We start from the raw sequence: 24,955 nt of genomic DNA, 5'->3' as shown, positions 1-24,955 counted from the left end.
CTTTAATCAGTATTACTGCAAGAAAAGTGTTTATTTACTATGTAAACTAGCTCAATCAATGATTTCAGTATTAGGTGGGAGGCAAATGTGGATCTAAGTTACCGTACTTTCCTTTTAAATTAAACTAAAATTGATTTTTTTTTTTTATCCTTTTGAATCATTGCCTCCGAGCAATTGCTTTTCAGTCAGAGGTTCTCACATTTAATTTGGATGTATGCAGAGGGAAGAGCTCTTATAAATCAGCCCTGGAGAGCTCTTTACCAGACTGAAGTGCAATTTCTGCACTATAGATAACTATGAAGTGGGGAGCCGTATATCCGTAGTTATACAGTTCTGTAGACTGGGGGCCGCTCCTGCTGTTGGATCACTGCAACAAAAATCAGAACGAACTAGAATAATTTTATACTTTTTGTTCATAGTTGAAACATAATGAGCAGCTTAAGATCATTTTCATCTTAAATCTACAGTGAATATAACTCTTTCTATGAATGTAAAATCTCATACTAGTCAGTAATTTCTGGTAAATACTAGGGGTCAACCAACATGGCCACCATTACATCTCCTACAGTTGTTATATGGCAATCACTGGAAGGTGGAACCATAATACGGGATAATTAGTCACAGTATTCAAGATTCATTAAATTAATAGACGCATTCGATGTTTATATATGGATGCCGACAATCCGTTTTGGTCAAGCATGGCTTAATAAATGCAATATACCCTCTAATACAGTCGGTAATATAGAGAGATGTTTGACATACTTCCCATATGAATTCATTATGACCACTCACCACTGGTCCTACATTTTGATACCATAGGTGGTACCATTGGTTATGACTTTTCAGACTGGTTAAGACTTCTGCCAATGCTTTGATGTCATATGAAGTCATCCACAAATTGGACTGCCCTTGATTTCAATTGGGGAACTCAATTTAGGAGACTTCACCCCCATTCACTAGCACCTCCAGAAGACTACTTGAGTGCACTCTAATGTTTGGTCCAATCCCATTTAGAGTTGGACTGGTCCACCAGACGTCTAGAGGAACTTCCAGTAGGCTAAGGCTCTAACAAAATAATGGATACCATCTATCCTGCAGAAGATATCCCCACTTGGAGCCAATCTTTTCCATATAGATGAAGGCTGAGAATTATTACCTCTGGGAGGTGGTTCTAGAATCTCGACTCCACTTCATCTTAACAATCGGTGGTGCTCTAGTCTCCTAAACCACTGACAATGTTGAAATTCGTCTTGTTAGTCAATGTTTAGTGGAGCCTTTGATCAAACTCAACTCCCAGGTGTCCAAAAGGTTGCACAGACCACTCTAAGATATTTTCCAATGGTTACCAAAATCGCTGCACCGTATTCATTCTAAGAAATTGTCTTGGCTCCTAGAGTCTCAAAGAATATAGAAGTTGTTTAGGTGTGTCTCCCCATAAGGCCACCATAAACATAAGATGAAAGTCATCCAAACCAAACATTTTTTTGGAAGAATTGGCCCACCACCTATGGGCGCTTTCCAATTCTTCCCCTTGAAATGTAAATGACAGATCCTTTTGTTTGGTGACCGTGGAGCTTGCCCATTGAACGCTTGGTCAAGCCGAGCGCTCATGTCCATGCGGGAATAGGCAGATGTGGTTGAATGAGATTTTGGCTTCTGGCCATCTCGTTTATGACTACCTTTAGATGGAGCAACACAAATGCCCACAAACCCAGGCCCAAAAACCTAACCTTCTAACTCACATGGGGCATATGACTTTAATGTAGAAGTAAACTAACTCATTGATAGCTCTAGGCATTGGGCTCAGGAAATTGTGCGTCCAAACCTTGCAATTTAGTAACTTTCATCTCAGACTTGACTTATCATTTTGCCCTTCCCAAGTTATAAAGAATGGAGAAAAAAAAAACCACAAAACATTATGCATTCAGAAGCAGACTAAAGCATAAAGTGTGAACGTCTTTACTGCACTATTAAAATTTTAATCCACTGCGACAGGCGCACTTTAGCAATGCAAAGTATTTTTGGTTTACTGGTCCCAGGAGCTTACAGTTTACAAGACAGTGGTTATATTGTGACTCTATTCATTCTGGCTTTCCCATTACACTCACAAAGCTATACAGTAAGTCCCAACTGAGATGTGATAATCAGCAAAACGCTAAAAAAAAACAAAAAACAAAATCCAGAATAATGCTCAGAAGCTGGAGCTCAGCTCACATGAAAAGATTCTCAAACTTCTTCTCCCGTTCCTCTGGGTTTACATATTATGTAGGAAAAAAATGATTATATTTCAAGATTTCTTCAAAGATAGAAGGATGGAATAGCAATAAATGACTTTTTGCATCTCTGAAGTGATATTTGGCTGATTATGTATAGCCAGATAACCTGAAACCCCATGAAATAAGAAAAAAGTTGCATAAAAAATAAAAGTACAGTAAAACATACACTGACTATAAAACTGTCTCCCATAAACAAGAATATAAAGAATGTATTTCTGCCCCTATGTATAAGAATATACTATAATACTACCGCTATGTACAAGAATATACTATAATACTACCGCTATGTACAAGAATATAACTACTATAATACTGCCCCTATGTACAAGAATAGAACTGCTAAAATACTGCCCCTATGTACAAGAATATAACTACTATAATACTGCCCTCTATGTACAAGAATATAACTACTATAATACTGTCCCCTATGTACAAGAATATAACTACTATAATACTGCTCCTATGTACAAGAATATAACTACTATAATACTGCTCCTATGTACAAGAATATAACTACTATAATACTGTCCCCTATGTACAAGAATATAACTACTATAATACTGTCCCCTATGTACAAGAATATAACTACTATAATACTGCCCCTATGTACAAGAATATAACTACTATAATACTGCCCCTATGTACAAGAATATAACTACTATAATACTGCCCCTATGTACAAGAATATAACTACTATAATACTGCACCTATGTACAAGAATATAACTACTATAATACTGCTCCTATGTACAAGAATATAACTACTATAATACTGCCCCTATGTACAAGAATATATCTACTATAATACTGCCCCTATGTACAAGAATATAACTACTATAATACTGCACCTATGTACAAGAATATAACTACTATAATACTGCTCCTATGTACAAGAATATAACTACTATAATACTGCCCCTATGTATAACAATATATCTATTATGATATTGCCTCCTAGCTGTGAGGATGTGTCTCAGCAGTTCTCCTCATGTCTGGAGCAAGCCCGGGGAAGGGCCACCCTGGGCAGGAAAGCTTCCCAAGCAAGGCCCAGGCTTCTCGGCCTACACTGGGAGAAAGCTCCCAGGCTTCTAATGGGAATAGTATACACATCCCAGAGCCACCATTAAGCAATGTTAAACAACAAGCCTAAAGGTACCATTACACTAAACGACTTACCAACGATCACGACCAGCGATACCAGCGACCAACGATCAGGGGAACGACTTCGGCATGGTTGAAACTGTCTTCAACGATGCCGAAGTCCCCGGGTAACCAGGGTAAACATCGGGTTACTAAGCGCGGCCCTGCGCTTAGTAACCAGATATTTACCCTGGTTACAAATGAACACATCGCTGGATCGGCGTCACACACGCTGATCCAGCGATGACAGCGGGTGATCAGCGACCAAAAAAAGGTCCTGATCATTCCCCAATGACCAAAAAGCGTGACGTTGCAACGATATCATTAACAAAATCGTTATGTGTGAAGGTACCTTTAGCTCCACTGCTGCCATGAAGGAAGAAAGCAGAGTGAATGTGAGTAAAGTTATGGAAGATACACCAGCTCCAGTAACAACAAGGAAACCTGAGGTAAAAGTGTCAGTAAATAAAGAAATGCAGCAAAGCCCAATGAAAAGAAGGGGAGCGAAAAACGGAAAAGCAAAACCTAAAACAGCTCCGGGGGTTAAGGGGTTGATACCTAATGCACAAGAGGTGACAGGTACCCCTGCAGCAGACCCTAATCGCGTCAATCATCCCAGAGTGACCCAGCTGGTTCCCCTCCAGTAATGCCTGGAGCCGTGGGGCTCCGTCCTTTACCTCCGGAGCCAACTATACCGGCCAGGTGTTCAAAAGAAGAAACGTGGTACAATTTAAGCAAAGAGGTGCCAATGAGGATCTGCCAGACAGGAGATTTGTGGTCAGGGAGCTCCTGTGCCGCAGATGTGGTTTGCGTCAGTCAGCATCTTGGCAGTGATTAATCTTCTAGACAGATAGGGCTATGACATCAGCTTTAAGCTCATGCCTGATCTTGACGGATTATGGGCCAATTTCCCCAACTTCAGGGACACGGACGGTTGGAACAAATTTCTTTGTTCTCATTTCCAGACCAAATACAGTTCCTGTAAATATCTTTTGGAATGAGGCTGTTCTCCCGCAAGACATTGTGGTATGGCTCCGGAGATTTTGTGACCTTGTCTCTGATCTCACCAAGAATCGAGAAGATAATGGTATCTGGATGGGAGGGTGGAAAGTCCTGGTCAAGCTGCGGCAGAACAACAACATTACTGCCCACTTACCCAACTCCTTCATTGGGAGGGAGCCAAGGGTGTTTGCTTCTATCCTGGGCAGCCTCGTGAATGCTTTAAATGTGGCAAAGCAGGTCATCTGGCAAATGCCTCTACTGTGGTCAAGTGCAGTCTGTTCGGGGAAGTAGGCCATGTAGCTGCAGACTGCCAAAATATAAGGTGCAACCTGCGTGGGAAGATTGGCCACCCTCACAAGGACTGTCCAGACGCCTGGCATAATATCTGCAGGGACTTTCCTGATAAGGATTTGTTGGTAGAGGCAGAGGCTCAATAAGTGGAGCCGTTAATGTCAGGGGAGATACTCACTAAATCAAAAATCCACCAGGAGTCAGACCATGTAACACCAGAGCAACAGGAGGCACAGGGCAGCATGGAGGTCAACCCCCAAGGCCAGCAGCCACAGGAAGCCTGTGCATCTGTTTCTCCATTACTACTTGATAATGGTAACATCAAGCAGATCAAAAAAAAAAAAAAAAACACGTCCTCCCGTAAACCCGAGCAACGATATGACAGTGACCAAAATGCCAGAAAAAACACTCAGCAACAGTGTTGGTGTGATGGTCGTGTCTAACAGATATGAAGTTAGAGTCAGATGGAAATTTTGAACAAGATCTGAAAAGAATAGAATCAGAATGTGACAGGGATATAGCAGAAGCCCTCACCCATAGACACTAATGTAACATAAGACATGGAGACCTGTGGTGGACAGAACAATTCTGAATTATGATGATGGATTCTACTTCTCTGCTCCTCTTTTGTATTGTTACGGTGGGGATTTCTGTAAAAATTACATCAACTAATGTGAACAGCATTAAGGTGAGGAAAATGAGACATGCAGTATATGACCATCCTAGATATCTGGACGCGGATGACATATTTTCAGGAAACACGAATGACATCTCTGGGGCTTATGAGAGAGGCTGAGAGGGAATGGAGGTCCGGTCTATCATTCTGGTCACTGGCTGTAGAGCCTTAAGCTGGGGGTGCTGTCCTATTTAACACAAACAATGTGACTGTACATAGGATGATGGAAGTGGTTATGGGAAGGTGTCTGGTCCTAGATGTCACAGTTCATGGTAGACGGCTACAGCTTATTAATATCTATGGGCCACAGACAGTGACTGACAGGATCCAGCTGCTCGATAATGTCAAGCCGTATCTCTTCACCTCTCTCGCAGTGGTAATGGCGGGTGACTTTAATGTCATAATGACATCTAGTGACAGTTCCTCAGGCAGGACAGTGAGTCCTTTAAGTCTTAACCCCTTAAGCCCCAAGGGTGGTTTGCACGTTAATGACCGGGCCAATTTTTACAATTCTAACCACTGTCCCTTTATGAGGTTATAACTCAGAAACGCTTCAACGTATCTTGGCGTTTCTGACATTGTTTTCTCGTGACATATTGTACTTCATGACAGTGGTAAAATTTCTACGATATAACTTGCGTTTACTTGTGAAAAAAAATGGAAATTTGGCGAAAATTTTGAAAATTTAGCAAAGAAGAAATTGGACCACAAAAGTTGTGGTGCCATTTCTTCTGAGTACGCCGATACCCCACATGTGAGGGTAAACCACTGTTTGGGCGCATGGCAGAGCTCGGAAGGGAAGGAGCGCCGTTTGACTTTTCAATGCAAAATTGACTGGAATTGAGATGGGACGCCATGTTGCGTTTGGAGAACCCCTGATGTGCCTAAACATTGAAACCCCCTACAAGTGACACCATTTTGGAAAGTAGACCCCCTAAGGAACTTATCTAGATGTGTTTTGACAGCTTTGAACCCCCAAGTGTTTCACTACAGTTTATAATGCAGAGCCGTGAAAATAAAAATTCTTTTTTTTTTTTTCCACAAAAATTATTTTTTAGCCCCCAGTTTTGTATTTTTCCAAGGGTAACAGGAGAAATTGGACCCCAAAAATTGTTGTCCAATTTGTCCTGAGTACGGTGATACCCCATATGTGGGGGGGAACCACTGTTTGGGTGCTGGGCAGAGCTCGGAAGGGAAGGAGCGCCATTTGGAATGCAGACTTAGATGGATTGGTCTGCAGGCGTCACGTTGCATTTGCAGAGCCCCTGATGCACCTAAACAGTAGGAACCCCCCAGAATTTACACCATTTTGGAAACTAGACCCCCCAAGGAACTTATCTAGATGTGTTGTGAGAACTTTGAACCCCCAAGTGTTTCACTACAGATTATAACGCAGAGTCGTGAAAATAAAAATTAATTATTTTCCCACAAAAAATTTTTTTTAGCCCCCCAAATTTTTATTTTCCCAATGGTAACAAGAGAAATTGGACCCCAATAGTTGTTTTCCAATTTGTCCTGAGTACGCTGATACCCCATATGTTGGGGTAAACCCCTGTTTGGGCGCACGGGAGAGCTCGGAAGGGAAGAAGCACTGTTTTACTTTTTCAACGCAGAATTGCTCGGCGGTATGATAATAAAGCATTGTTTTTTGCCTCTTTTTTTAACGGTGTTCACTGAAGGGGTTAACTAGTGGGACAGTTTTATAGGTCGGGTCTTTACGGACGCGGGGATACTAACTATGTGTACTTTTATTATTTTTTTATTGTTTAGATAAAGAAATGTATTTATGGGAACAATATTTTTTTTTCTTTATTTAGGAATTTTTTTTTTAATTTTTTTTTTTTTTTTTTTTTTTTTTTTTTTACACATCTAAAAATATTTTTTTTTCTTTGTCCCAGGGGGGACATCACTGTACAGTGACAGATCATTGATCTGACACTTTGCAGAGCACTGTGTCAGATCAGCAATCTGGCATGCCCTGCTCCTGGCTTACCAGCGCCGACTCTGAGCAGGCGCTTGGTAAGCCACCTCCCTGCAGGACCTGGAAGTAGCCCCGCGGCCATTTTGGATCCGGGGCCTGCAGGGAGGAGACACTCGGTGCAAGGTGAGCACATCGCCTTGTACCGATCGTCTCAGGGAAGCCCGCAGGGAGCCCCCTCCCTGCGCGATACTTCCCTATGACCCCGGAACACTGCGATCATGTTTGATCGTGGTGTGCCGGGGTTAATGTGCCAGGAGCGGTCCGTGACCACTCCTGGCACATAGTGCCGGATGTCACCTACGATAGTCTGCTGACACCCGGCCGCGATCGGCTGCGCTCCCCCCGTGAGCGCGGCTGATCGCATATGACGTACTATCCCATCACTGGGAATTAAATCCCAGGTCACCTTGACGGGATAGTACGTCATATGGGATTAAGGGGTTAAATAGCATCATTTTGCAGGCTGGACTGACTGACATTTTCACACAGAGGTCGGAAGCCAAAATTCACTTATTCGTTCTCCAACAGAAGCAGTAGGATAGATTTGGCTTTTAAAGAGTTCTACTGAAGCTGTCAGTGCCATGAGTGAGAAGGTTCTCCCTTACTCTGATCACCTTGCTTTGTGTTTCTGCCTGGGGAACCGTCCTGACATAGATAGAGGATTATGGAAGCTAAATTCCAGCTTTCATGCATGTTAGGAGTTGTGTCCACTTCCTTTTACAGGGTCAGCTACAGAGAGTGGAATTCTATGACAACATGGCTGAAAATAACTACTTTAACACTGCCTCCTATATACAAGAATATACCTACTATAATACTGCCCCCTATATACAAGAATATAACTACTATAATACTGTCCCTATGTACAAGAATATAACTACTATAATACTGCCCTCTATATACAGGAATATAACTACTAAAAGCAGATGAGTGGAAGCATGTGACCAAAAGAAGCAAGAAGACCATGGAGAAATCACCAACCACACAACTGAAGAACCGATATCAAATCTTTGTAGAGGATGAAGATGGCACACCTAAGGATGAAGCAATACCAGCAAGCAAAAAAGAAAAGGGCACACAACAACAAGTGACAGCAAAAAGTACAGCCAAGAAGCAACGAAGAGTGGTGGTGGTGGGAGACTCACTACTGAGAGGCACAGATGCAGCCATCTGCAGACCGGACATAACCGCAAGAGAAGTATGCTGCCTTCCAGGTGCGATGATCAAGGATGTGACCGATAGGATACCAAAGCTCTTCAGCTCCAAGGACGTCCACCCATTTCTTCTGATACATGTTGGCACCAATGACACGGCAAGGAAGGACCTACCGACAATCTGCAAAGACTTTGAAGAGTTGGGGAAGAAAGTAAAGGAACTGGATGCACAGGTAGTTTTTTCTTCTATCCTTCCAGTAGACGGGCATGGCACCAGGAGATGGAACAGGATCCTTGATGCAAACAACTGGCTAAGACGATGGTGCAGACAACAAGGATTTGGATTCCTGGACCACGGTGTGAATTACTTGTACGATGGACTCCTCGCCAGAGACGGACTACACCTCAACAAACCTGGGAAACACACATTCGCCAGAAGACTCGCTACACTCATCAGGAGGGCGTTAAAGTAGAAGAAGAGGGGACGGGAAGAAAAACATTAGACTTGAACAAAGAAGATCCAGGAAAACATACTCAGAAAGGAGGTAAGAACATTTCTAAAACAATCCACAGCGAGGAGATTGGAACAAAACAAAATCCTCTAAACTGCATGCTCGCAAACGCCAGAAGCCTGACAAACAAGATGGAAGAACTAGAAGCAGAAATATCTACAGGTAACTTTGACATAGTGGGAATAACGAGACATGGTTAGATGAAAGCTATGACTGGGCAGTTAACTTACAGGGTTACAGTCTGTTTAGAAAGGATCGTAAAAATCGGAGAGGAGGAGGGGTTTGTCTCTATGTAAAGTCTTGTCTAAAGTCCACTTTAAGGGAGGATATTAGCGAAGGAAATGAGGATGTCGAGTCCATATGGGTCGAAATTCATGGAGGGAAAAATGGTAACAAAATTCTCATTGGGGTCTGTTACAAACCCCCAAATATAACAGAAACCATGGAAAGTCTACTTCTAAAGCAGATAGATGAAGCTGCAACCCATAATGAGGTCCTGGTTATGGGGGACTTTAACTACCCGGATATTAACTGGGAAACAGAAACCTGTGAAACCCATAAAGGCAACAGGTTTCTGCTAATAACCAAGAAAAATTATCTTTCACAATTGGTGCAGAATCCAACCAGAGGAGCAGCACTTTTAGACCTAATACTATCTAATAGACCTGACAGAATAACAAATCTGCAGGTGGTCGGGCATCTAGGAAATAGCGACCACAATATTGTGCAGTTTCACCTGTCTTTCACTAAGGGGACTTGTCAGGGAGTCACAAAAACACTGAACTTTAGGAAGGCAAAGTTTGACCAGCTTAGAGATGCCCTTAATCTGGTAGACTGGGACAATATCCTCAGAAATAAGAATACAGATAATAAATGGGAAATGTTTAAGAACATCCTAAATAGGCAGTGTAAGCGGTTTATACCTTGTGGGAATAAAAGGACTAGAAATAGGAAAAACCCAATGTGGCTAAACAAAGAAGTAAGACAGGCAATTAACAGTAAAAAGAAAGCATTTGCACTACTAAAGCAGGATGGCACCATTGAAGCTCTAAAAAACTATAGGGAGAAAAATACTTTATCTAAAAAACTAATTAAAGCTGCCAAAAAGGAAACAGAGAAGCACATTGCTAAGGAGAGTAAAACTAATCCCAAACTGTTCTTCAACTATATCAATAGTAAAAGAATAAAAACTGAAAATGTAGGCCCCTTAAAAAATAGTGAGGAAAGAATGGTTGTAGATGACGAGGAAAAAGCTAACATATTAAACACCTTCTTCTCCACGGTATTCACGGTGGAAAATGAAATGCTAGGTGAAATCCCAAGAAACAATGAAAACCCTATATTAAGGGTCACCAATCTAACCCAAGAAGAGGTGCGAAACCGGCTAAATAAGATTAAAATAGATAAATCTCCGGGTCCGGATGGCATACACCCACGAGTACTAAGAGAACTAAGTAATGTAATAGATAAACCATTATTTCTTATTTTTAGGGACTCTATAGCGACAGGGTCTGTTCCGCAGGATTGGCGCATAGCAAATGTGGTGCCAATATTCAAAAAGGGCTCTAAAAGTGAACCTGGAAATTATAGGCCAGTAAGTCTAACCTCTATTGTTGGTAAAATATTTGAAGGGTTTCTGAGGGATGTTATTCTGGATTATCTCAATGAGAATAACTGTTTAACTCCATATTAGCATGGGTTTATGAGAAATCGCTCCTGTCAAACCAATCTAATCAGTTTTTATGAAGAGGTAAGCTATAGGCTGGACCACGGTGAGTCATTGGACGTGGTATATCTCGATTTTTCCAAAGCGTTTGATACCGTGCCGCACTAAATGGGTTAGTAACTGGCTTAGTGATAGAAAGCAGAGGGTGGTTATAAATGGTATAGTCTCTAACTGGGTCGCTGTGACCAGTGGGGTACCGCAGGGGTCAGTATTGGGACCTGTTCTCTTCAACATATTCATTAATGATCTGGTAGAAGGTTTACACAGTAAAATATTGATATTTGCAGATGATACAAAACTATGTAAAGCAGTTAATACAAGAGAAGATAGTATTCTGCTACAGATGGATCTGGATAAGTTGGAAACTTGGGCTGAAAGGTGGCAGATGAGGTTTAACAATGATAAATGTAAGGTTATACACATGGGAAGAGGGAATCAATATCACCATTACACACTGAATGGGAAACCACTGGGTAAATCTGACAGGGAGAAGGACTTGGGGATCCTAGTTAATGATAAACTTACCTGGAGCAGCCAGTGCCAGGCATCAGCTGCCAAGGCAAACAGGATCATGGGGTGCATTAAAAGAGGTCTGGATACACATGATGAGAGCATTATACTGCCTCTGTACAAATCCCTAGTTAGACCGCACATGGAGTACTGTGTCCAGTTTTGGGCACCGGTGCTCAGGAAGGATATAATGGAACTAGAGAGAGTACAAAGGAGGGCAACAAAATTAATAAAGGGGATGGGAGAACTACAATACCCAGATAGATTAGCGAAATTAGGATTATTTAGTCTAGAAAAAAGACGACTGAGGGGCGATCTAATAACCATGTATAAGTATATAAGGGGACAATACAAATATCTCGCTGAGGATCTGTTTATACCAAGGAAGGTGACGGGCACAAGGGGGCATTCTTTGCGTCTGGAGGAGAGAAGGTTTTTCCACCAACATAGAAGAGGATTCTTTACTGTTAGGGCAGTGAGAATCTGGAATTGCTTGCCTGAGGAGGTGGTGATGGCGAACTCAGTCGAGGGGTTCAAGAGAGGCCTGGATGTCCTCCTGGAGCAGAACAATATTGTATCATACAATTAGGTTCTGTAGAAGGACGTAGATCTGGGGATTTATTATGATGGAGTATAGGCTGAACTGGATGGACAAATGTCTTTTTTCGGCCTTACTAACTATGTTACTATGTTACTATAATACTGCCCTCTATATACAAGAATATAACTACTATAATACTGCCCCTATGTACAAGAATATAACTACTATAATACTGCTCCTATGTACAAGAATATAACTACTATAATACTGCCCCTATGTACAAGAATATAACTACTATAATACTGCCCCTATGTACAAGAATATAACTACTATAGTACTGCCCCTATGTACAAGAATATAACTACTATAATACTGCCCCTATGTACAAGAATATAACTACTATATTACTGCCCCTATGTACAAGAATATAACTACTATAATACTGCTCCTATGTACAAGAATATAACTACTATAATACTGCCCCTATGTACAAGAATATAACTACTATAATACTGCCCCTATGTACAAGAATATAACTACTATATTACTGCCCCTATGTACAAGAATATAACTACTATAATACTGCTCCTATGTACAAGAATATAACTACTATAATACTGCCCCTATGTACAAGAATATAACTACTATAATACTGCTCCTATGTACAAGAATATAACTACTATAATACTGCTCCTATATACAAGAATATAACTACTATAATACTGCTCCTATGTACAAGAATATAACTACTATAATACTGCCCCTATGTACAAGAATATAACTACTATAATACTGCCCCTATGTACAAGAATATAACTACTATAGTACTGCCCCTATGTACAAGAATATAACTACTATAATACTGCCCCTATGTACAAGAATATAACTACTATAATACTGCCCCTATGTACAAGAATATAACTACTATAGTACTGCCCCTATGTACAAGAATATAACTAGTATAATACTGCCCTATGTACAAGAATATAACTACTATAGTAGTGCCCCTATGTACAAGAATATAACTACTATAGTAGTGCCCCCCCCCCCATGGACAAGAATATAATTACTATAATACTGCTCTTATGACTATGATCTGAACAGATGTATTTTTACTTGTTCTTTGGTTATTTCTTGCACATTCTTTGACATTTATTGGACATTGTCTTGCTTCACACAACATCATCAGATCATTTGCTTTTTATGAAGCCTTTGTCATTTATTCCTGATGCAATCTCCAACAATTAATTGTTTTGATTGATCATGAAGCTTCCTCATCTCTTTTTTGATCAGAAACCCACAAGAGATTTGAGGTTGCAGAGAGCAGCAATATTCTGAGCTGCAGTGAGCAGAGATATTGGCAGTGTGATAACGATTTCATTACTTCGCTATTAAAAAGCTGTGTACAGAGACCAGGACTCTACGGGCCGTGGGGTGGTAGCAGAACAGATTTGGGCAATATGGAATCTATTTTTACCTTTTTTATGTTCAATATGGTGAGAGTCAATTAGAGAATAAAACGGTTCATTAACTTTCATTCATTAGAGCCAATGTTAACATGTCGATTGTATAAATTTATCATTCAGCATAACAAAGACAAGTTATTGAGAAAATGATTAATAAATTACTGGTTTTCTATCGTATATTACTATGGACTCCAGTTATAAATGTGAAAATATAAATTCCAATGATGCATCAATATTAATTTATTTTTTTTCTTAGTTTTTTACATGACTGTGTGCATTCACCAACTGGAAGCAAAGAGGATCATGTTCATAGACATTTTCACATGTGCCTTCAAACCCATTAAACATGTGCATCAAACTTATCCTCAGAGCCCCATTTATCTGAAGTATGCCGATGAATGGCGGGCGATGGAGATCCACAGGACACCACGCTCTGAGTCAGGAACCAACCAGGTCAGGCTGGTTTCACATTTGCGTTTAAAAACGCAGCGTTTTAAACGCAAACGCATGTGGTGAAAAAAATGCATGTAAACGCGTTTAAACGCTGCGTTTTTTAGACGCATGTGTTTTTGCATGTGTTAAAACAAACGCGGCGTTTTGACGCGTTTACATGCGTATTTTCCTGCGTTTGCGTTTTTTAAACGCATGATGAGAAGTGTGGGACAGCTGCCAATCATCAAAATCAACTAGAAAACCCACTATAAACAGAAATAGCTAGGGTTAGGGTTAGGATTCCTAGTAACCCTAGGGATCCTAACCCTAGCCCTAACCCTAGGGACCTTAACCCTAGGGATCCTAACCCTAGGGACCCTAACCCTAGGGATCCTAACCCTAACCCTAGGGACCCTAACCCTAACCCTAGGGATCCTAACCCTAACGATCCTAACCCTAGGGACCCTAACCCTAACCCTAGGGATCCTAACCCTAGGGACCCTAACCCTAGGGACCCTAACCCTAACCTTTAGGATTCCTTAGGGTTAGGGTTGGGGGGTGGCTTATCAGTGTGTATTCTTGTGTTTTTCTATTGAAACGCATGCGTTTAAAAACGCATGCAAATGCATGCAATTACATAGACAGCAAAACGCCGCTAGAAATTACTACAGGTTGCATTTCTGCAACAAAACGATGCATAGAAACGATGCATGCGTTGTCAAAATGCGGCAAAACGCATGCAAAAAAACGCATGCGTTTTTAATGTTAAGTATAGGAAAAAAACGCATGCGTTTTTTTGCGTTAAAACGCAGCGGCAAAAAACACAAATGTGAAACCAGCTAAGATCAGAAAAGTCGATTTATTCAACACACAATGTGTTTCATGGACGATCCGACCCCTTCATCAGGTGGTTACGAAATGTACACAACGCTCAGTGCTTTTAAGAGACAGGCACTGACGTGATTGCTATTAATTATCAACCATACGGGTTTTCTAATAATCATGAATATGCATAAAATTTACATCATTACACATCATATGAGACAAAACAATAATATACATCAATTATACACTAAAAATTAATTGTTTTGAAAGAGGAGAAAAAAATTAAATGTACAATTCATCGTGGCATTTCCTAATGTATCACCAAAAAAGGCCAGATAATTTACATTTGACCATTCTTGAACATATACCCGAGACCAGTCCGGATGTGATGCAGAGGCCGAATAACAGAATCCTTCTGGGTATACAAGTCGGCTCCTCTGCATCCGGAGGGTGTGAACCTTAGTATTGAGTGCACATCATATAACTTAGCTAGGTGAGGTTCTGATTAATATTAGTGTTACATGAATGAGTTCTGTCTAAACACAAATTGTCCTGGGCAAACAATTCTTGATCCAGATCTTTTGGAGATGCCCAGGGTGGTTGGGATCTGAGGACTACTTGGATTGTACTTACTTTTTATACTTTTCTCTTAAAGGGAACCTGTCACCCCCAAAATCGAAGATGAGCTAAGCCCACCGGCATCAGGGGCTCATCTACAGCATTCTGTAGAATGCTGTAGATAAGCCCCCGATGTATCCTGAAAAGATGAGAAAAAGGTTAGATTATACTCACCCAGTGGCGGTCCCGGTACGATGAGCGTCACGGTTCGGTCCGGGGCTTCCCATCTTCTTATGATGACGTCCGCCTCTTGTCTTCACGCTGCGGCTCCGGTGCAGGCGTACTTTGTCTGTCCTGTTGAGGGCAGAGCAACGTACTGCAGTGTGCAGGTGCTGGGCCTCACTGACCTTTCCCGACGCCTACGTACTGCAGTACTTTGCTCTGCTTCAACAGGACAGACAAAGTACGCCTGCTCCGAAGCCGCAGCCTGATGACCAGAAGAGGACGTCATCGTAAGAAGATGGGAGGCCCCGGACTGGACCGCGACGCCCATTGTATCGGGACCGCCCTTGGGCGAGTATAATCTAACCTCTTTTTCTCATCTTTCAGGATACATCGGGGGCTTAGCTCATCTTCGATTTTGGGGGTGACCGGTTCCCTTTAATTTTTAGTATTATTGTTTTGTGGCATATGTGTAAGGAGGTGAAGCACAAGAAGAGTCCGGGGGCAGTTACCTTCTCGGCTCTATGCCTGGAACCATTGAGCTGTGCTACAGGTTCCCCAGGGGGGCAGAGTTAGAGACTGGGACAGGAAGGAAGCTGGGCAGAGAGTGGGAAAGGCACGTGCGCAAGGAACAGAGCAGCGTGAGCTGCGGTCAGAGCAGGGTGCAGCTGCGCTCCAGGAGAGAGAGAGAGAGCTTCCGGTCAGAGGACAAATACAGGGAGATTGCCCAGAAAGACTGCATCTTGTGAATACATGAAAGCGGACTCTGCTGTGACTGGAGAGCAGAGGCGTAGCTAGAGCTTTTGCCGCCCGGGGCTGTTCCCGAGTTTGGCGCCCCCCCCCCCCCCCCCCCCGGCTCAATACACACAAAGGTTACCAAACACGGTTTTCCTGTTTTGTAGAACTTAAACTGGGCCTAATGGTGTCACCCCCACATGCCACACCTGTGACTTAATACCACCACACCATGACCAGGCCACATAGTGACCGAATAATACTACATACAAGGGACAAATACCACAACACCATTTCCAGACCACATATTACCACCACATAGTGACTGAATACTACAATACTGATCAGTAATAAAAAAAAACCCACAATACTATCACCATAAGTGCCAGTATTCACAGGAGATCTGTACTTAGTATGCAGTGTCTGTGTAGAGGTAATACAGAGATCACTGGTGACATTATACACAGGACCTCTATATAGTATACAGTGTATAGTGTCAGTGTATAGGTAACACTGACTCACCAGTGACGTCTCTAGGTGAAGTCCTTCATCTTTCAGCCAGCACAGACCGCCATCATTCCTTCCAGCCAGGACTCGTTTCTGCAGGAAATAACACAGTTATCTCGAGCTCCGCTTGCAGAACACATTACTTAATTTTTCACAACTTCTACATTACATCACATGAAGAAAAAAAGGTGATATAGTGTCACTCTGCACAGTAACAGGACCGCCCCCCCATTTAAAACAGTATACTCAAAAAATAAAATAAATACATCACTGCAGTAATAATATCCCTTAATTATCCCCTATGGTAATAATATTCCCCACCCTGGCCCCGTTTCTCATTCCTGGCTCCAGCCATATGTTCTCGCATCCTGCCCTCATGAGTATCCATTCTACCCCATATGATCTTCCCATCCTGCCCCACCAGCCTCCATCGTATCCGTCCTGCCCCATGATCCAATCCTGCCCCGTGTCTCCAATCATGCCCCGTATCTACATTCTGCCCATGCCTCAAGTCCTGCCCCCAGTGTGTCCAGCATATTACCCCCATGTTGTCCAGCAATCTGCCCCAGTGTGTCCAGCATATTACCCCCATGTTGTCCAGCAATCTGCCCCAGTGTGTCCAGCATATTACCCCCATGTTGTCCAGCAATCTGCCCCAGTGTGTCCAGCATATTACCCCCAGTGTGTCCAGCAATCTGCCCCAGTATGTCCAGCACTGCCCCCAGTGTGTCCAGCAATCTGCCCCAGTGTGTCCAGCAGTCTGCCCCAGTGTGTCCAGCATATTACCCCCAGTGTCCAGCATTGCCCCAGTGTGTCCAGCATATTACCCCCAGTGTGTCCAGCAATCTGCCCCAGTGTCCAGCATTGCCCCAGTGTGTCCAGAAGTCTGCCCCAGGGTCTCCAGCATTGCCTCAATGTGTCCAGAAATCTGCCCCAGGGTCTCCAGTATTGCCCCAGTGTGTCCAGCAATCTGCCCCATGGTCTCCTGTATTGCCCCAGTGTGTCCAGCATTCTGCCCCATGGTCTCCAGTATTGCCCCAGTGTGTCCAGCAATCTGCCCCATGGTCTCCAGTATTTCCCCAGTGTGTCCAGCATTCTGCCCCATGGTCTCCAGTATTTCCCCAGTGTGTCCAGCATTCTGCCCCATGGTCTCCAGTATTGCCCCAGTGTGTCCAGCAATCTGCCCCATGGTCTCCTATATTGCCCCAGTGTGTCCAGCATTCTGCCACATTGTCTCCTGTACTGCCCCAGTGTGTCCAGAAATCTGCCCCATGGTCTCCAGTATTGCCCCGGTGTATCCAGCAATCTGCCCCATGGTCTCCTGTATTGCCCCAGTGTGTCCAGCATTCTGCCCCATGGTCTCCAGTATTGCCCCAGTGTGTCCAGCAATCTGCCCCATGGTCTCCAGTATTTCCCCAGTGTGTCCAGCATTCTGCCCCATGGTCTCCAGTATTTCCCCAGTGTGTCCAGCATTCTGCCCCATGGTCTCCAGTATTGCCCCAGTGTGTCCAGCAATCTGCCCCATGGTCTCCTGTATTGCCCCAGTGTGTCCAGCATTCTGCCACATTGTCTCCTGTATTGCCCCAGTGTGTCCAGCAATCTGCCCCATGGTCTCCTGTATTGCCCCAGTGTGTCCAGCATTCTGCCACATGGTCTCCTGTATTGCCCCAGTGTGTCCAGCATTCTGCCCCATGGTCTCCAGTATTGCCCCAGTGTCCAGCAATCTGCCCCATGGTCTCCTGTATTGCCCCAGTGTGTCCAGCATTCTGCCACATGGTCTCCTGTATTGCCCCAGTGTGTCCAGCAATCTGCCCCATGGTCTCATGTATTGCCCCAGTGTGTCCAGCATTCTGCCACATGGTCTCCTGTATTGCCCCAGTGTGTCCAGCATTCTGCCCCATGGTCTCCAGTATTGCCCCAGTGTCCAGCAATCTGCCCCATGGTCTCCTGTATTGCCCCAGTGTGTCCAGCATTCTGCCACATGGTCTCCTGTATTGCCCCAGTGTGTCCAGCAATCTGCCCCATGGTCTCATGTATTGCCCCAGTGTGTCCAGCAATCTGCCCCATGGTCTCCTGTATTGCCCCAGTGTGTCCAGCAATCTGCCCCATAGTCTCCTGTACTGCCCCAGTGTGTCCAGCATTCTGCCCCATAGTCTCCTGTATTGCCCCAGTGTGTCCAGCAATCTGCCCCATGGTCTCCAGTACTGCCCCAGTGTGTCCAGCAATCTGCCCCATGGTCTCCAGTATTGCCCCAGTGTCTCCAGCATTGCCCCAGCCCCAGACAGTCAGACATAAAGAAAAAAAAAAAAGAAAGTAAAATCCTCACCTCTCCCGTTCCTAGCGCAGGTCCGGTGCAGTCAGCGTCTCTCCGGCTCTGCGACGCTCAGGACAGAGAGACTGAGCGGCGCGCACAGTAGTGACGTCATCGCGCCCTCTGCTCTGAGACGTCGCAGAGTCAGAGGACGCTGCAGCTGCCGGCGCCGCAGGAACCAGGAGAGGTGAGTATAGAGCGGGGGGCGGGGTCCGGTGGTGGGGGGAGCTGGCCCTGGTCGTGGCGGCGGACGGCGCCGCCCGAAGATTTAAAGGGGCGTCTTTTTTTTTTTTTTTTTTTTTTCTTCTGCAGCGCCGGCCGCCCCCCGCATTGTGCCGCCCGGGGCGGACCGCCCCCCCCGCACCCCCCTTCCTACGCCACTGCTGGAGAGGAGCACCTTGAGACCCGTGTAGAGACATTGGCCCATGTAGAGACTGCGACCCCCTGGTACCCGCGATATCAGTACAGAGACTGTGACCCCTGGTACCCACGGTATCAGTGCAGAGCCCGATTCCTGGTGAGAGACTTAATAATAGACTGGCCATCGTTTTCCCGGGATTGGCTGTGCTGTAAAAGCTAAAGACTCAGAGCCTGTGCATATCACATTAACTCCCGAAACCCCAGGCAGCGGGCTCCTAGAGACTACTCAGCCCACGGACAACATAGGGACCACAAGTGCCGCTGCTTCTCGGGGCCTACGTTGGAGAAGATGACCCTTCAAGCAAGTCCTCAGACTGATAAGTGTCCTTTTCTCAAGAAATCCTGCTTACTTCTGTTACACTGTTTGACTTCCATATTTTTGCACTGTTTTATTACTAGTTATATTCCATTGCTTCCTCCCAGCGAGGAGAACCTGATTCCTGTTATTAAACCCCTCAACTGTTGGTCTGTCTGTGCCGTGGTGACATACTCAGTACCTGCCTACTATTACATATGATGTGTAGTTTTTTTTTTATTTTATGTATATTCATAATTTTTAAAAAACCTGTATGCAATTAATCATCAACCAATCACATCAGACCCGGGACCTTGAGAATGTCATCGGGGACATCGGGCACATCACATCCAATCCTGCACACAAATTTTATGTTGAGGGACTGCTCGACACGGAGCAGCAGCAACTGAGCTTTTACGCTACAGTAGGAGCTGTGCCTGTCGCAATCACCCAAGGTGAACATGGATGCATCAGTAATGCAAAAATTGTTGGGTATCACCCAATGAGTGCCTTTGTCTCCCTTTAGCACTGCGTCAGGAATGTCTTTTTTAGTAGTGGACAATATAATGTTAAACGAGCTGTGCTGTCATACATGAGAAACCTTTTGTGTTCCAAAACTTTTCTTTTTTTTTTTTTTGGACCAACGCGTTTCAGACAAAAACAAATATATTTGCCAAACATGTTGAAAGAATAAAGAACCATTTCGAAACACAAAAGGCCTCTCATTTACCGCAGTGCAGCCCACTCAACATGATTTTGTCCTCCTCTAATATTATTCATCTGGAAGAAGTTCTCCTTCAGCCACGAGGCAACAGCAGCAGTTACACGCAACTGAAGGTGTGGTGCCTTCACACAACACCGCCAGATGAGTGCCTACTCCTGCCTTTCACTATACGTACCAGGTGATACTGCTCTGTGGGTGTTCAATTTTGCCCCTCAAAAAGTTAATGAATGTCCTTTTGACAAAATTTGGGACATTGGGTAATTTCTCCAACCTCCAGGACAGCCACCGATGTTAGGAATACATTGGGCTCTGCTCTCTGCTGTCTCTCCTTAAAAATGAATGGAGCAGCAACGCGCAGGATAGTTATCCACTCCATGGGCACAGTAGGGGTCCTGGAAGTCGGACCCCCAGTGATCAGGATGCAATCCTTTTTCCCAAAGATAGAGGAAAACTTGAGAACTCTCCATTAAGGAGGGCAGCACGGTGGCGCAGTGGTTAGCACTGCAGGCTTGCAGCGCTGGGGTCCTGGGTTCAAACCCCACCAAGGACAACATCTGCAAAGAGTTTGTATGTTCTCTCCGTGTTTGCATGGGTTTCCTCCAGGCACTCCGGTTTCCTCCCACATTCCAAAGATAGTTAATTTAGATTGTGAGCCCCATCGGGGACAGCGATGATAATGTGTGCAAACTGTAAAGTGCTGCGGAATGTTAGCGCTATATAAAAATAAAGATTATTTATTAAGATTACTGTATTATTAAGGGTCAACCGAAAACTAAATGGGTGTAAACTTTGAAATACCTGAATGGTACAGAATCTGGAGCTTAGCGCAGTAGATACTTCTGCGTTGCGTATTAATCTCTAAGACACATATTGGGCTGACTGTGGTTACTTGCGCTCCTTATTCCCGCCGCCGCCGCCGCAGCAGCTCAATCCCCATATTAGACGGCAGCATAACAAATCTGATTCCCTGCGCGCTAAACAGGCAAGATACATAACTCTTGTTTGCTCGACACTAAGTCCTGGTAGTCTGACTTGTAGGATGTCAAATGCTCCTTCCCTGTGTTCCGATTGGATTCGCTTTGAACATATGCCCTTTCAAGTAAAATTAATCAATCTCTTTATCACTCCGGCATCATCTGGAGCCGTAATCATTACCCAACTGCTGAGAAAGGAATGAAACTGCTAATCGCCTTGGGAGACAGGCTTACTGCTCCGAGGAAAGAAAAAAAAAAAAAAAAAGTTTTTGTGAAGTTCTAATTTGGAGAATTATTCTTTAGAGTTGTCTGTTCAGGATTCCACATCCACCAGGAGGTTCTCACTATAGCAACCGCGCGCCACGGGATGGAAATAAACAAGCGGGATACGGGCACTTTTTCATCTTTGTGTATTGAATTTCAAAGTTTTGTACGTCGTTCAGACAGCGCCAACTCCATGTGTCTCACAGATGGTAAGAAAACGGTAGAAAATATCTACATATAAGCATAGATAAACAAAAAAATAAAGTAAAAAAAAAAATTATATAAAATATTATATATTTGTCTAAGGGGTACTTCCATCTTTCTGTCCTCAACTTCCGTAACGGAAATCCCACGTCGCTTGTCTCGGCAGCTGCCTGTCATGGCTGCCGCGACCAATCAGCGATGGCCACAGTCCGATTAGTCCCTCCCTACTCCCCTGCAGTCAGTGCCCGGCGCCCGCTCCATACTCCCCTGCAGTCACCGCTCACACAGGGTTAATGCCAGCGGTAACGGGCCGTGGGTAACGCACTCAGTTACCGCTGCTATTAACCCTATGTGTCTCGCGAGCCTACTAAGTCATCTGGGTAATTTCGCAATGCATCCTGGGAACGGAAGACGGCGGCAGGCGCGAGCGCATCGTCGGAGCTTCGCTGGATCCCAGGAGGTGAGTATATAACTATTTTTTAATTATTTTTTTTTACAGGGATATGGTGCCCACACTGCTACATATGCGTGGGCTGCGTTATATACTACATGGCTGCTATATACTACATGGGCAGTGTTATATACTGCGTGGGCTGTGCTATATACTATGTGCCCTGTGTTATATACTGCGTGGCCTGTGGTATATACTACGTCGCCTGTGTTATATACTACGTCGCCTGTGTTATATACTGCGTGGCTGCTATATACTGCGTGGGCTGTGTTATATACTGTTTGGGCTGTGTTATATATTGCGTGGCCTGTATTAACGCATCGGGTATTCTACAATATGTATGTATATATATAGCAGCCACATAGTATATAGCACAGGCCATGAAGTATTTGTCTGCTATATACTACATGGCTCCTATATACTACGTGGCCTGTGCTACATACTATGTGGCTGCTATATACATACATACATATTCTAGAGTACCTGATGCGTTAGAATCGGGCCACCATCTGGTTTTATAATAATGAGATAACTCAGCTTATTCAGCCCCTGTCTACACAGCAAAGGCAAAAAAATGCAAATTGCACACCAGTAAATATAAATATATATATATATATATATATATATATATATATATATATATATATATATATATATATATATATATATATATATATTACATACACACACACACATTTTTTTTTCTGTAATATTGATGAACTTTGCAAAAACCAACTTTGCACTGCAGGTATAATTAAAAAAAAAAATACAGTTTTCAAAGTTTAGCATTCCATAAAAAAAAAACATATTTACACCTATAAAACTAACGAGCCATCAACATTGTGTAATTTGTTTTATCCCGGCCCAGTTACATCCATTAATCCCCCTTCCCCTTCATTAGGAGTGTGACCACCAGTTCCTGTCTGCACAATAGCGCATGTACAGAAGTCAGTCGCTTAGTTCCTGTGAACTCCATGATGTCATAATTACCCAGAAAATCCTTGCCAGCAGCTCTGAGACCCTTCACCACCCAGTTCTGCCTTTTTTGTCCTTTATGTCCTCCAATGCCGCTAAAGCTATCTGATGAGGAAGATTTATGAAACAGTCTAGAAGAAAAAAAAAACTCTTCATCCAGAGCGATCAATCAAAGGAAGGCAATGCAATGTATTCTGCCCTTGAAAGATAAAAGCTACACTGTCATGGGTTACTGTAGACACATTTTGGTTTTCTTTTAGACAGTTTTCATTTATTTGCGCCATCATTTCTGCTTTATATAAGAGAACAGTGATATAGTACATGAGTGCATGCAACTATTAGCTGCAAAAGTTATAAACCTCCCCTGACTTACACTGCCTGTCTATATGTATAAGTGTTGTGTGCAGAACTACAGTGGATTCTTGTGAGATGCAGCTTCACACAGCTAAGAGCTGATGGAGAAACTTATCACCAGCAGGAGGCAGGGGAGACAGACTGAAGCTGCATCACATAGCAGGGCAGCATGGTGGTTCAGTGGTTAGCATTGCAGCGCTGGGGTCCTGGGCTCAAATCCCACCAAGTACATCATCTGCAAGGAGTTTGTATGTTCTCCCCGTGTTTGTGTGGGTTTCCTCCGGGTTCTCTAGGAATCTAGATTGTGAGCCCCAAAGGGGACAGTTCCGAAAAGGTCTGTAATGCGCTGTAGAATTAATGGCGCTATATAAGTGAGTAAAATAAATACACTCAAACTCTGTAGTACATTTCAGATCTATTACTGTTGGCCATTAAATTATTGGCCATTAAATTATTGGCCATTAGGGCCAAGCTGTGGCATAGTGAAGGTTCTCGGCACCTGAGGAAAGGGAAGTATTTTACTCTTCCCAAACCTGTGGACCGATAGCACTCTGGGGGATAAGGGGTTTAATACTGAATTGAGGAAGGTACTCAAACACTTGTACTGGATTTTTAAGAAAATCATGGTGACTTTTTGTAACATTCTTTCTAATGGTAGTGTTTGGTTTTTTTTTTTCACATGGCACACTTTTTGAAAAAAAAAAATTGGAACAGCTCTCCCAGAAGATTTCTATTACTATTCCACAAAATTACAAGTGACTGAAGCTGCAGGAGAAGGCAGAGCATGTGATTCATTAGCTGCTCAGCTTCTGTTATCTCGATCTCTGCCTATGCACAGCGCAGCAGCCGATGACAAACTTATCTCAGCTGCTGCACTTTGCATTGGAACAGGCGGCAATGACCCAGATGATGAAGTTTCACTCCGTTAGCTCACTGGCTGTGGAGAGTGCACTCGATGTTCAAGAGCGTTATTAATAGAAGAACTGGCGCTACTCAATGCATCGGACGTTCTTCTGGATCATTTGCCCTTGTGGTCCCCCCACAAAGCAATATGATGAGACTCATCCCCCCTCTGCAGAGGCATCGTGGGAAAAGTAGTCTGCAATATAGGAACTACAGCAGTGCGGGAAAAAAGGAATCAATATGGCAGGCAATCCAAAAATGACACATCAATAAAAACAAACGTATGAGCGGTTTACAAGAGTCTCTACATTATTGTTTGATTTTTTTTAATAATAGCCCATTATGCACTGTATAAGTTAAAAAAAAAAACACACAAAATAAATATATATATTTTTTATTATACACACCATGTTCCAAAGTATTATGCAAATGACATTTTTCTCGGATTTTCCTTAGAGTATACCTCGAATTTTATAGAAGAAACCTCCCAATGATAACAGTATAATCTCCAAAATGAATAAAACCTC

The 24,955-nt window shown here is 43.4% G+C and overlaps 1 protein-coding gene across 2 annotated transcripts in view; it reads right to left on the bottom strand.

Moving 5' to 3' along the window:
- THSD7B (thrombospondin type 1 domain containing 7B) overlaps window positions 1–24,955 on the bottom strand; it is a 452,200-nt gene that overhangs the window by 319,432 nt on the left and 107,813 nt on the right. The gene's annotated exons all lie outside the window — the stretch shown is intronic.

This window comes from Ranitomeya imitator, chromosome 7 (genome assembly GCF_032444005.1).
Source record: "Ranitomeya imitator isolate aRanImi1 chromosome 7, aRanImi1.pri, whole genome shotgun sequence".
NCBI lineage: Eukaryota > Metazoa > Chordata > Amphibia > Anura > Dendrobatidae > Ranitomeya > Ranitomeya imitator.
Note: the sequence above shows the minus strand (reverse complement) of the source record. Positions and strands in the feature narration are given on the sequence as shown.